Here is a 13,361-nt window from a genome sequence, read left to right on the forward strand (position 1 = left end):
AAGCAGAGTCCAGCATTCCCACAAATGCCTCAATGGGAACAAATATATATAAATGAATGGAAAAGATAAGAGCAACAAATGGAAAGAATTGGCCAAGGCCAGATGAGAATCCAGCTAGAAAATAAGAAATATTGAATCTTCAACTGGCTTAGTGAAGAATTTGATTTTCCAAGTATTTAGAGAGTCTCCCCCTAGTCCTTGATTCCTACAGCTAACAAAATCACTCTCATGCACTGACTTTGTTTAGCAGTTTTACTCTATATACTTCTCAGCGAGCACTTCCAAGGGTCTCCATTAAAGGCTTGGATCCCACTGGCTACTCCATGAATTAACATGTACATCAGTACCTATATATAGAAACTCCTATCGTGTCTCCTTCCTTTTACAGTCTTTCCTTTAAAATGTTGGTAAAAGCCTCATGACCGTAAAACAATCTACTTTATCTTACCTGTTTTGTTATTAGCAAATTTTAAGATTTTCATAATAATCCTGTCACATAAGTAATTTGTATGTGACATTCAGTTTATGTTGGTAAAATTTGTGTGTGTGTGTGTGTGTATGTGTGTGTGTATCTTTTTAATTTATGATAGAAGTTAAATCAATTAGGGAAATAACCAGGCTATGTAAAAGATAAAACAATTGTAATTTTTTAATTTATTATAAGGTTAAAACTCACAAAACAGGAACAAGAAGTCGAAGCTCATCTATGCCATGAGGGAAACACACACAGAGAAAGCACACCTCGGTCACTCATTATTTTTCTCGGGGTCCAAGAAAACCATACCCTAACTTGGTCCCACCTCTTAAAGACAATTGGCTAACAAGGCTTCTCCATCAATTTATTTAAAATTTCATTTCTTCTAATAATTGATCCAAACTCAGATTCTACAATTCATTAAAAATATCATATTGTAAAAGTCTATTTCATAATTACAACTGCTTAAACCTCAGAATTCATGACTCATTAGACATGTTATATTAGACATTTTTATTTAAATATTGAAACCTATTTTCAAATTGATAACTCTATCTTGACCTTATTCTCTTAAAAAAAAAATTGACACAACCCAAAGTGTATAAAAGAAAGAGGATGTAATATGTAGAATGCAGTGATGAAGGGATCATGAGATTAGCTGGATAAATAGCAATTATGGCCAATATGGAATATATATTACAATATATCTTAATATTGTTTCTAATTTATAAAAATTATTAATTAATAGAGACATTTGAGAATGCATAGTCATGTTTTTTGTTTCTTTTTGTTTTTTGTTTTTTTTTGGTTTTTCTAGGCAGGGTTCCTCTGTAGCTTTGGTGTCCGTCCAGGAACTAGCTCTTGTAGACCAGGCCGGCCTCGAACTCCCAGAGATCCGCCTGCCTCTGCCTCCCGAGTGCTGGAATTAAAGGCGTACGCCACCACCGCCCGGCTATATAGTCATGGTTTTCAAAAAATATGTTCACATATCTTAAATCTTTACCATATTTTAAAGTAATTTACTCATCAAAATATTTTATTCATGTGAAACATTAATGGCAAGTACATGTAAAATCTCCAACAACAACAACGATGATAAGAGAGCAACAAGTACATATACTTAATCTATGAATTACCAATGATATATTGAGAATTATATTTTATAAGTTAATAGTGTTAAACTGTATAGTAAAATTCATATGTCTCAGATATCAAACAGATTTTTCACATGAAAATAAATGTGAAAATGTTCAGCACACACACCCACACCCACACATATAATTTACCTGGAAAAAATATAAATTCTTTAAATTATCTGCTAATTACAGCACAAAATATTTACTTGCATAGGTTGAAATAAAAATGCAACACTAGAGTCTTGGCAAAGAGGCTTTTGCCATTAATCATAATTAGTAAACATTTTGAATGGATCCAAAAGTCACAGCCACCTAAATTACAAAAAGTATAGCAAATTTGGAAGATTCCTTTCGCAATTATGTTAATATTGGCTCATAAATGATGTCAATGTTGTGATTTCCCCAGTATAATAATCCTTCATTACTTTCTAAGTCATCAAATGATGGATAATACATGAATTTAAATTTGAATGAATGTAAACAGAATGCAAGAGATTATTCTAAGCACACATATTAATTAGTACAATTGCCAAACAAATAAAGTATTTTTATTTTATTTTTTTTACTTGAATGAAAATTTAAATAATTCTGTTAGTAACTAAATATTAAAGATATATATTAATTATTCATATATGCTTAAATAGGTACAGTTAGGTGGAAATGGGATTTGCTAAAAGTAGTGACAAAATTTACATAAAACACATCTCAAAATATATTTCATTATTTTAGAAATTTAAGATATGTTATGCAATATGATTTGCTTTTAAGGAGTATTTTTTACTGGGTAATATAGCTGTTATTTTGAAATATCTACCAATTAAAATAATTTTACATAATAGATAATATCAGCAGAAATTTGAATAATGCTGAGATACTGAAATTATATTCAAAGAATAGTCCCTCCAAATTTCAAAAGAAGCTCTCTACTTTTTATTAACAGGTAATTGCTGCTGTATAGGATATTCACTACGAATCACTGCTACTGGTAAAATCATACAAGTGCTCTGTAAAATTAAAGAGCAAAAGCCAGGCCTTATTTCTCGATCTTTCCTTTCTCTTTTCTGTTAGTATGTCCTGTAGAACCTCACCCCCCACACTGAACTTTGTGTTTCTTGTTTTTTTTTTTTTCCAGCCCCCTCCCCCCCAGGTGTTTGTTAGTTTTATGTTTTGAATAGGTTTTTTGTTTATTGGTGGCGGGGGTTCCGAGACAGGGTTCTCTGTAGCTTTGGAGCCTGTCCTGAAACTAGCTCTTGTAGACCCGGCTGTCCTCGAACTCACAAAGATCCACCTGCCTTTATGCAATCTAGATTGAATTACATAAAATTTTGTTGTGCATAATGGAGACCCACCTGTCCTTAAACTAAGCTCTTTGAGTAACATAGGGCAAATAGCTGAGTTTCCTTTTCTACCATTACAGGAGGCCTCATTTATCAGTAAAATTGATGCATTACTTAAACAGGTATAACATTCAGAACGTTTTTTGAGATGGCTTAAACTTATTTAAACCTTAACAAACAGATTAGCAATAGCATGATACCAGTGTACACAGATTTGCTGAAATGATATTTCTGTGCTTCACAACATAGCATCACAATATATTGATGGGAAGATTAATCTATACATTTACGCTAGTAAAACAACCGGAATTAAGGTTAAAATTCCATGTGGGTATATGCATTCCTTTTCTGAAATATTGCATGAACATTTATTATACAGTAAATGTCTTTTTCTTTAATAACCAGGTCATATGTTTCCAACACTAAATCTTCCCCTAATATGCAAATATTCCATTTCTATTTCTCTCCTGTCTCCAACTTAACATCTGTCACATTCATCATTGTATCCCAAAGTAACCAAGTGGGGAAAGAAGACGAATATGAGTCAATAAATGGAGTAACTAGAATGACACTTTTGTTATTTAAAGTGCTTTGGCATATGTTACATTTTCAATAAAGACAACATTTTAAAAATATTATTTAACTTTTAGAGAAAATGTCATTGAATTCAGGAAACAAATATTTGATAAAGTAGCTCGAATGTCAGAAAAAAAAAGGAGATTAGAGATTTAAACTGTAAATATTCTACAATAACACGAAATCTAAGGAACCTGCTTCATCATATATTTCAAGATGAACACTTAAGATTTCTTTACTTTTCGTTCACATTTTCTACTGTACTATATAACATTTCAATTGTTTCATTTATTATCATGTATTTTTATTTGTAAATCACTAAAGTATTCAATGCTTATATTTATGCTTTCCAGTTCAGTAGGAAGAAGTTTCTTTACATTTTACACACTCAATGCTGTTTAAGTGAAAAAATATAAGAATCAATTATAATAACATTACTCTCCTTGGGTAAATATCCTGGGTAATAATATCCTTAAGAAATGCTCACAAGGTAAGTTTGCTTATTTAAACTTTAATTTTAAATGGTTTAGAACCTAAAATTCAAAAAGCTGAGAACACTAAAACTTAAACATAGATAAATACTGCAGTTTCATGCATAATTGCCAACAATGAAAAGAATCAAAATGTGCTATAATAGGTAAATGACTAAACTGTGACACACCCAGCAATGGAATGTTACTTATTCAAAGAAATAATAAAGACATAAAACAAACTTAGGACATCTTAATAAGCAGAAATTTGCATTGTTCAAAATTTGTATTTCCTATATTTCCAAATATTCAACATTCTGAAAAGTATAGAACATTTGTAAAAAGAAAGGACCAGTGGTTATAAAAATTTGAATCATAATAGAGAATGAATAAACAGAACTTGTGGGGTTTTAAACAGCAAAAGTTTTCTGGGCAATGTCGTAATTATGAAGTCATACCATTATAAATATGTCTAAATGCAGATGGACAACAGAGTCACACTCCATGTAAACAATAGGCCTTCATCCCTGTCAGTTACAAAAGGCATTGTGAGAACATCTGCTGTGGGGATAAGCATCTGCAATTGATTTTCAACTTTGCCTTGAAAATAAAGTAGCTCTGAAACAAAAAAATTTAATGTATCAATTAACCAGTCTCATTCAAAATTGTTAATTGAAAATAGATTCTTTTCTATTACATCCTGATCATTTTTTTCTTTCTTTCACTCCTCCAAATTCCCTCTGCCACCTCTGCTCTCCACCAGATCCACTCACCTTCACTCCCCTTAGAAAATACCGGGCTTCCAAGAGACAGCAACCAAACGTGACAAAACAGGGCACATTAAGACAAGACCAAATCTCCCACAGAGCTGGTGGACAAGGGAATCCAGGAGGGGAAAAAGAGTACCAAGAGCTTCCAAATGGTCAAAGACAGGCCCACTTCCATTAATAGGAGTCCCCCCAAAACACCAGGCTACCAACCATAACATCTGAACAGAAGGCCTGATGCATACCAGTTCAGGCCACATGGTTGCCATTTCAGTGTCTGTGAGCCTAGATGAGGTCTTCTGAGTTGATTCAGTAGGTCACGTTCTCCTGATAGCCTCTATGCAATCTTTAGCCGTACTGTCCCCTCTGGCTTCATTCCTTTAACACACTACATTACAATTCCGTGGTTTTGGCAGACTAGACTTTGTATATAATAAGGTATAACTGCAAACCCCCCAAACTGTGAACACATAACTCTATCTTCAATGTTTATTAATTTCATAGATCCATGACCTGTTCTGAACTGTATATGGGCTTTTCATTATATATTATGATATGAATATGGTAAGACAAGAATGTGTCTTATTTTAACTCATCAGTCCAAATCTTTATTACTCATAGAGAAATCTTATAAAAGATTTCATCATTAGTTTATCAATTGGACTTATAGTTGATATGTCAAATTCAGTTGAATATTTTAGTATTTGTCTTATATAATGCCACTTTTTTCAATGATATAAAATTATATCTAACCACTAAAATTTATACTTTAATGCATAATTTACTTTGTTTATAGTATTTATTTTGCCCATTATGTTTTTATTTCATTATTGATCTTTTTGTATAATTTATCATTTTGAGTTTTGTGTTTTTATTATATTTCCATATGTCCAAATGTGTGTGTCTTTGCTTCTATATGTATTTCTTGAGCCTTTTATTGGATCTTTTTATTCTGTTTGTTTTCTCTTATTCTGGTCTGTCTTAGTTTAACTTATTATATTGAGACTTTTAAGATGCCTGTATATGTTCTAATGAGAGAAAGAAAGAAAGGGATTTGGATATGGGGGAAGAGGAGGATCTGGGAAAATGAGAGAGAAAAAGCCATAATCATATGATATTGAGAGAAAAATATTTATATTCAAATAAAAAAAAGACATTTGACAATCTGGAATCCCAGCATTTTCTTTATTCTTTTCTATTTCTTTTATAAGCCAGACTGGTGTAGAAATTAATTTGGTACATCAACTTATTAAATATATGACACTGGAAAACCATTATGTTGTTGTCATTTAAAATGAAAACTATAAATTATTTCTTGCTTCTCTGAGTCTGAATGTCTTGTTTTGTTTTGTTTTCTTTCTTTAAACAATAAACCCAGATGTCATAATATTGTTAGTTCTCATGCCCAGAACTTAAGAGTAGGGCAATTTACATTTCATACCCTTGAAACAGCCTCCACAACATACAAAATTCAGGCAGGCATTAAAAGAAATTGGCTTGTAACATTACAGCTGGTGTCTGAACTGACAGTGAATGGGATTTTCACACTAGTGTGAATTAATTTTAACGTCTTTCCTCTATCCACTACCTAGTTTCTCAACCTCAGTAAATATAATGTGACCGTTGGAGTCTTTCTGCCAAAGCATGATTAGAGTAAATACGGTAAACCCTGTAAGACGCTAAATCACACAGTTTTAGATCTTTAATAAATAAATAACACAGCCAATAATTCATAATTTAATTAATGAAGAAAACGTTTGTAATTATTGAAAAGAAATTAAAAATAGGTAAAATTTTGGGGGAATAATGATTTTATTAAAAATTTTAAACTAGTAATGAGAATGGAAGAATGTAAAGCTTACTTATGGCATATTCATAAGGTTTTTATTCTTATATTTATTATATTTTATTCTTTATATTTAAAGAAGTTACCTCCTGATTGTCCCAGGTACAACTTGTTTCCAAGTATTGGGAGCTCACTCAAGGAATAGGGGTGGACAAGAAGTGGGGAGGTATCTGAGAAAGTACAGAGGAAGGGTGAATGTTACATGTACAACTACATGTCACAAGGATATATGAGTCCAGAAGGAAAGGAGAAAAAGAAGGAACCAGTGTCCTGCAGATGCTAAGCTACAGGGTTGAGGAGGATAATGGAGATTTTGAATTATAGGACATGTTGAAGAGTGAGATTATTTACCTTTATTAAGGTAGTCATGTGGTAGGGTAGTAGTACTTTGATCTGCTCTATCTTGAAGGTCTCCAAGGAGAGAGTGCTATGAGTGTTGGCTTCTAACATGAAAGCATGCTTTGAAGACAGAAGGCTGTAGGAGAGGATCTGTTTAGTTCCCTGGGAGTTAAGGCAGAGAGGGGAGAAAGGGTACCACAGTTTCTATGCTACGAAGCTTGCAATAAGTTTGAGTAGCTGGAATTGGAGGACGGGAAGAAGGTAAAAGTGAAATCAACAAATACGTGGGGAGACAGAACCCTAATGAGAGATCTCATGTCACCAAGTCAAGCTTCCATTGCTAGAAATTGATTGCATCTGAGTTCTGGGTCAAATGAGTCTCATGGGAACCCCAAACAACTCAGGCTATTTTCAGGGCCATTGTTTGCTCACCTTAAATTTATACTAACCCCCTGCTGCTGGCAACAATACCAGCATGATTCATTGAACATGCAAAGATGAGATGGTGCTTATCAAGATACTTCACTTCTACTTCATATTACCAGGTACTCTGCATGCTACTTAGGGAGAGGGGTAAAATGAACCCAACAATCTAAGACTAGAGAGGCAAGTTGCCTAAGGAAAAACCAAATGCTACTGTTCGCTAAAGGTAGATAGCATTTAAATGACTATTCTTAGTATAAAGTGAGAACATGACTGTACCAAGGTATGGTTGTGATGAAAGTTTTTATTGTCGATATCAGGGAGAGTACAACCAGAGGCATCTGGAATAGCCCATATCAGGGAGAGAAAATAGGAGACTAAACATGTCTGCAGAATGTACCAGCTCATGAGAAGAGAGACAGGGAGACAGTGAGAGATGAAGAAAGAGAAGAAAACCACGGAGAAGAGAGGAGAGGGGAGGGGAGGGGAGGGGAGCGGAGGGGAGGGGAGGGGAAGAGAGGGGAGGGGAGGGGAAGGGACGGGAGGGGAGGGGAGGGGAAGGGAGGGGAGGGGAAGGGAGGGGAGGGGAGGGGAGGGGAGGAGAGGAGAGGAGAGGAGAGGAGAGGAGAGGAGAGGAGAGGAGAGGAGAGGAGAGGAGAGGAGAGGAGAGAATTCTAAGAAAGAAATACAAAAGAGCACCAAATAGTCACAGAGCTAAAATGACAGGATTATAAAGGAATGGGTAGCTGTGGGAAGGGAAGTCCATGAATTAGAAAAGTATTTGGTATGAGGTTGAGTCAAGACCTGAGAAGAGCCAAGTCAAGGAAGCCTAAAGGTCAGCATGTTCTTTGGTATGCAAAGAGACACCAGAGTTACTCATTTGTCCTGAGTTTCAATGAACAAAATATAAATGTCTTTCTCCTGTACTCCAAGTACAGTACCTTACCTAGCCATTATCAGTGACACTTCTCGTAGCAGATGGGAACAAATATGAAGACATATAGCTGTAAAACGTACAGAGAATGAGAGACCTTAACCACACCCTAAAAGAGACATCTCTATCAAATTCCTCTCCTTGGGTCTCAGATAACCCTGTTCAAGAGGAGGCAGGATGTGTAACCATAATATTGAGTGGAATACAGCGGGAAATCAAAGTCTTCGAGACACAACAGGACTAGCATACATGAACTCTCAGAAATTGGCAATATACATAGAACCTGTACATGTCTTTACCAGGTAGTCTGAGAGCTGAAAGCTGAAGTAGACTCACATCCTCTTCCTTAACTATATACCCAGTTGATAGCCACTTGCTAATAAGGCAGTCACATTGGGGGAAAAACACTTTTAATGGTAGTCCTAATGCCAGGAACTACATGATCAATTCAACACTAAATATATGCCACCTTTGGAAGATTTTTCTCATAATGTTAGGTCGGGATGCTTGTTTGTGTCTATTTTTGTTTTATCCCTTATAGGTCCTTTGTGTATATATTATGACTTCTGGTTTATGGATTCCCTCTGTGTGTGAATCTCTGTGTCTCTGAGCATGTACGTATTTTTTTATTCTTTATGGCTCTTATCTTCTTTTTGTTGCTTTGTCTTATTAAAATTTGCTTGTGTTTGTTTAATAATGTTTTCTTATTTTATCACCACTCTTTAGAGTACTGTTTCTTTTCTTTTTTTTTTTCCCTTTGGTTTTTTGAGACAGGGTTTCTCTGTAGTTTTGCAGCCTGTCCTGGAACTAGCTTTCATAGACCAGTTTGACCTTGAACTCAAAGAGATCTGCCTGCCTCTGCTTCTCACGTCCTTGGATTAGAGGTGGGAACCACCGTTGCTCTGCTTGACAGCTGTTTATTATTTCAGGACAAACAGGAAGGTTATGAATCAGGATGGAAGGGAAGATTGGGAAGAACTGGGAGAAATGCGGGGAGGGATATGTTGCATGAAAAAATATATCTTAAAGCCGTCAGTAGTAATCTCATGAACTGTTATCAAATGAAAATAAGATTTGATCATGCTAATTTAGAAATTCCTTAAAATGAGTAATACTGAAAATAACTCAAACAAATATTAAGTACTAACATACAATTTCATGTTTTTTTTTTTTACTAAAAATTGAGGGGAAGGCCTGATAAAACTAATCAAATTCAGATATATAAGGTAATGTTACAATTCTTAGTACTACTTGATAATAACGTACAGCAAATTACTTTTCTTTTAAAAATGCCAATCTGTCCTACAGATTGACTTGGAGGATACACAAAATCAAAATGCAACTTAGTGCTCCTGGCCACTATTATGAAAAGCCAGATCTGCAGTGACAGACACACAGTACTAATTATTTCTTCATCTCATCTATTTTTATTAGAAAATGTGGACATTTGGCTGAAAAGATAGCCTGGTAATACTCTATTTACCTACCATAGCAGACGGCTGGCCCTATTCTCTGCACCACAAATTCAGAATAGCAAAAGACCCTAAATTTGATGATTTGCATGGTGGGTGATATCTAGTCTCACTCAAATAAGTTTTATGAAGGCAATATTTTACGCACACACATGCACACACACAGAGTTTCACTTTGTTGGGTTAAATGTTTGACTGTGAAGGCTGAACCATAAATATCGAAAGCATTTGCAGTTTCTTTGCTGATAATATGCAGAATAAGAATAAGGGAGGAAAAACATCATAACGCTTAACAGTGAGTTTTTCTGCTTTGTAAATTTCTGCTCAGGATGACTGAGGGACAAACATGTTGGAAAATTCACTCTTCTTTTTTATCAGGTGAACAGTGTTTAACCTGCAGTCTGAAAGACAAGAAGTGGGAGGAAAGCCTGATAAAACAGTTTTAAGGAGAATATGTGGTGATGATATAAGACACTTTGCAAAATCCGTCATTAACCCATTGCCTGGTACCAGAAAGAGGGAGGATTCTTGTCAGGAACTTCATAAAGAGAGGTTATGTTGGTTAATGTCCATTTTCATTTTACTCGGTATCACCTGGAACATAGTGACACATCCTATAGGTGTATGTGCACGGCCATGTGAAAGGAGAGTTTACTAAGGAGGGAAGACCAAACCTGAGTGTAGGAGCACCGGTCTAAAAATAAAAAGGGGAAAAAGATGAATCCCATTGATAATGGAATTTTCCTCTCTCTGTTCTTGGATGTCCTGACAGGAAATGCTAGCTGTCTCTACTTCTCAGCATGATGAGTGATATTTCTGAAACTGAAGTTATTCTTTGCTGCCTTTTAAATATCAAGTATATTTGAATAATTGTCTAGTCTATCAATAAATATGTCTTTGTATTAACACTATGTTGTATAGAAAAATAATCAAGAGGGAATTTAGGTAACTATGTAAAGCTGAACTGAAGCTCTATAAAATATGTTAGATTCTACAAGACTTATTGAATAATCCTAACTGTGTCTTTGAAGAGTAGATATATGAACAGTTGACATCGTTTGAATCAGGGTGTCCTCTGCTAGATTTTCACTGGAACATTTTGTGGAAGCTTGGGGACGTGCAATTGTTAGATGACATATGTCACTAGAGGTAAGATTTGGAATTAAAACTATTTTGCCATTTAGATTTCTCAATGTGTCTTCTTTCTGCTTGTAGTTAAAAATGAAAGTCATCATGGGCTGTAACCTGCTGGAAGCATAAGCCAAATAATCTTTCTTTTATAAATCCCTTAGGTCATGGTGATTTATTGCTGCAATATAAATGTAACTAGTACACCAGCTGAGAGTCAACATTATTGTAAGCTATCTTTAATGCCCTAAATAGCAATTTATAATTGATCCTTGTATTTGAACTGCGGTTTTCATTACTTTCACTGCTACAGAAAGATTTGGAATGTATGAACTTTGGAAACCATTAGTTTCTACTAATCCAAAAGCTAACAATGTTATCAGGTAACATTTAAATTCATAGCAGATACTTGCCTCCATTGCCGCAATCCACCTATTTTATATCTCAAACAATATTTTTATAAATGCCTTGACATATGACTTTCTTTTGTTCTGTGACTATAAAAAATTCATATATAATAGTAGAACTTGTAATTCCTGTAGCCTGAAACTATTTCTAGAGCACGTTCTCTCACATTTGGGCCAGAATAAACGATTGCTTTCCTTTTGGAACAAGAATTGCAATTCTTTTCTTAATAAGAGTGAAAGGCAAACTAAAACTATGGTGAAATAAGCAGGAAAAATGTAATATTTTCTTCAAAGGGGAGAAGCATTCAATAACAGCTGTGGGTGAGAAAGGTTTAATAAAGTAATACAGAAGAATAGCCCTGAATCTTAAAGGATAAGCCACTAAGAGTCCCCCAAAATTTTAACAGTATAATTGAAGAAAATATATTTTGAATGTGGTTTCTGAAAAATTGTAAATACCATTTCAAATATATATGAGACTTTTCAGTGAAAGAGAATGTGGTGGTGGTGTTGATAATGATGATGATGGTGGTGACAAAGAACTTGATTTTGTGTGACCATCCATTGGGCCGATAGTATTTTTGTTCTACTGTGGACACATATGAAGTATTTAATCTCATTCTGGACCATAGACTGCAATGAATTTTTAGTAATGTCAAAAAGCGAAGAGACAATAAAATTTTTCTGTTTTAGACATTTATGTCGAGTTATTGTTGATGATATTTTATTGTAAAATAAGCATAGTCCTGACTGAAAAATGAGCCCAAACTTTTATAATAGTGTTTTAGTATATACATGTGTACAAATAATTCTGTACCTGTATTACAGAAATATGCTGTAAAAAATGATCCTTATACAATTACTGTTTTCAATAGAAAATAATATTTTGTAGTAGTAATGTTTGGTGCTAAAGTAATACTGATGTTACTTTATATTTATACACACATACATGTAGAATCCATACCAGTGTTACTCATTTGTTCTTGTATGACTACCCACAGATGAAGAACTGTAGAAAATTAATGACTACTGAGAGATGGAGATGCTGTTTTCCCATTGCTGAATCAAAAATTTGTTAAGGAGCATTTTAATTTTACATCTAGTAATAATTTGATTTTTATCACTTTTATATCTCAGTTTAAAACACCTGATAAAACTACATAAGGAAGGCAATCTTCATTAAGGCTGATGAATTAATAATGCAGCCCACAGTTAATTTGTCCCTTGTCCTTAGGCAGAAAATGGCAGTCGAACTGTATATAAAAGGGATCTGTTCACTTTCTATTTTCCATGAAGCAGGGAGAGGTACAAAGAAAGAGGTCATATATGGTATACAAACAATGAATCAAAAAGAGTGACATGTTCTGTACCAATATTCACACCTCAAAACTTCCACATACCTAAGCATTAAGATCATATGAGAACATATTACACCAAAGATGAACTTGTAGGATACATTTATTATTAAAGCTATAATGCTATTTGTTCTGTGCCTAGGAATTATTATGATTTCAAGGCATATTATGACCAAAAGCACAATAAATTATTTTGGATACTAAGATATTATGTTCTACAGTAGTTTTAATAATTTTCTATATTTGTATGTATATGTAAATGTATACTATATTTGATTATATATAAAACTTCTTTACAGGAATAAAAGTTTATAATAAATATTCAAGTTGATAGCATTGGGCATTTTGAAGATGAGTGAGTTTATTCATTGTGTTTTTCTATATCTAAATATTCCTCTCTGTCAATATTTAAAGTTTTAACTTAATAAAATATATAGTAGGATTTAATGTGGAATGATGGTTTAAAATCACTAAGAGTCATTGATAAAGACAATATATTAATGACTATTCTTTAAATGAGTTGTTGCTAAATATCTTATTTTGGTTTTTTGTTGTTGTTGTTGTTCTGATAAAACGCCATGTCCAGCACGCAAGTAGTTAAGGAAAGGGTTTATTTGGCTTACACATACACTCAAGCAGGGCTGGAAACCTGGTCTGAAGAGATGATGCCGAGGTTATAGAGGAGAGCTGCCTACC

This window comes from Chionomys nivalis, chromosome 12 (assembly GCF_950005125.1).
Source record: "Chionomys nivalis chromosome 12, mChiNiv1.1, whole genome shotgun sequence".
Classification (NCBI taxonomy): Eukaryota; Metazoa; Chordata; class Mammalia; order Rodentia; family Cricetidae; genus Chionomys; species Chionomys nivalis.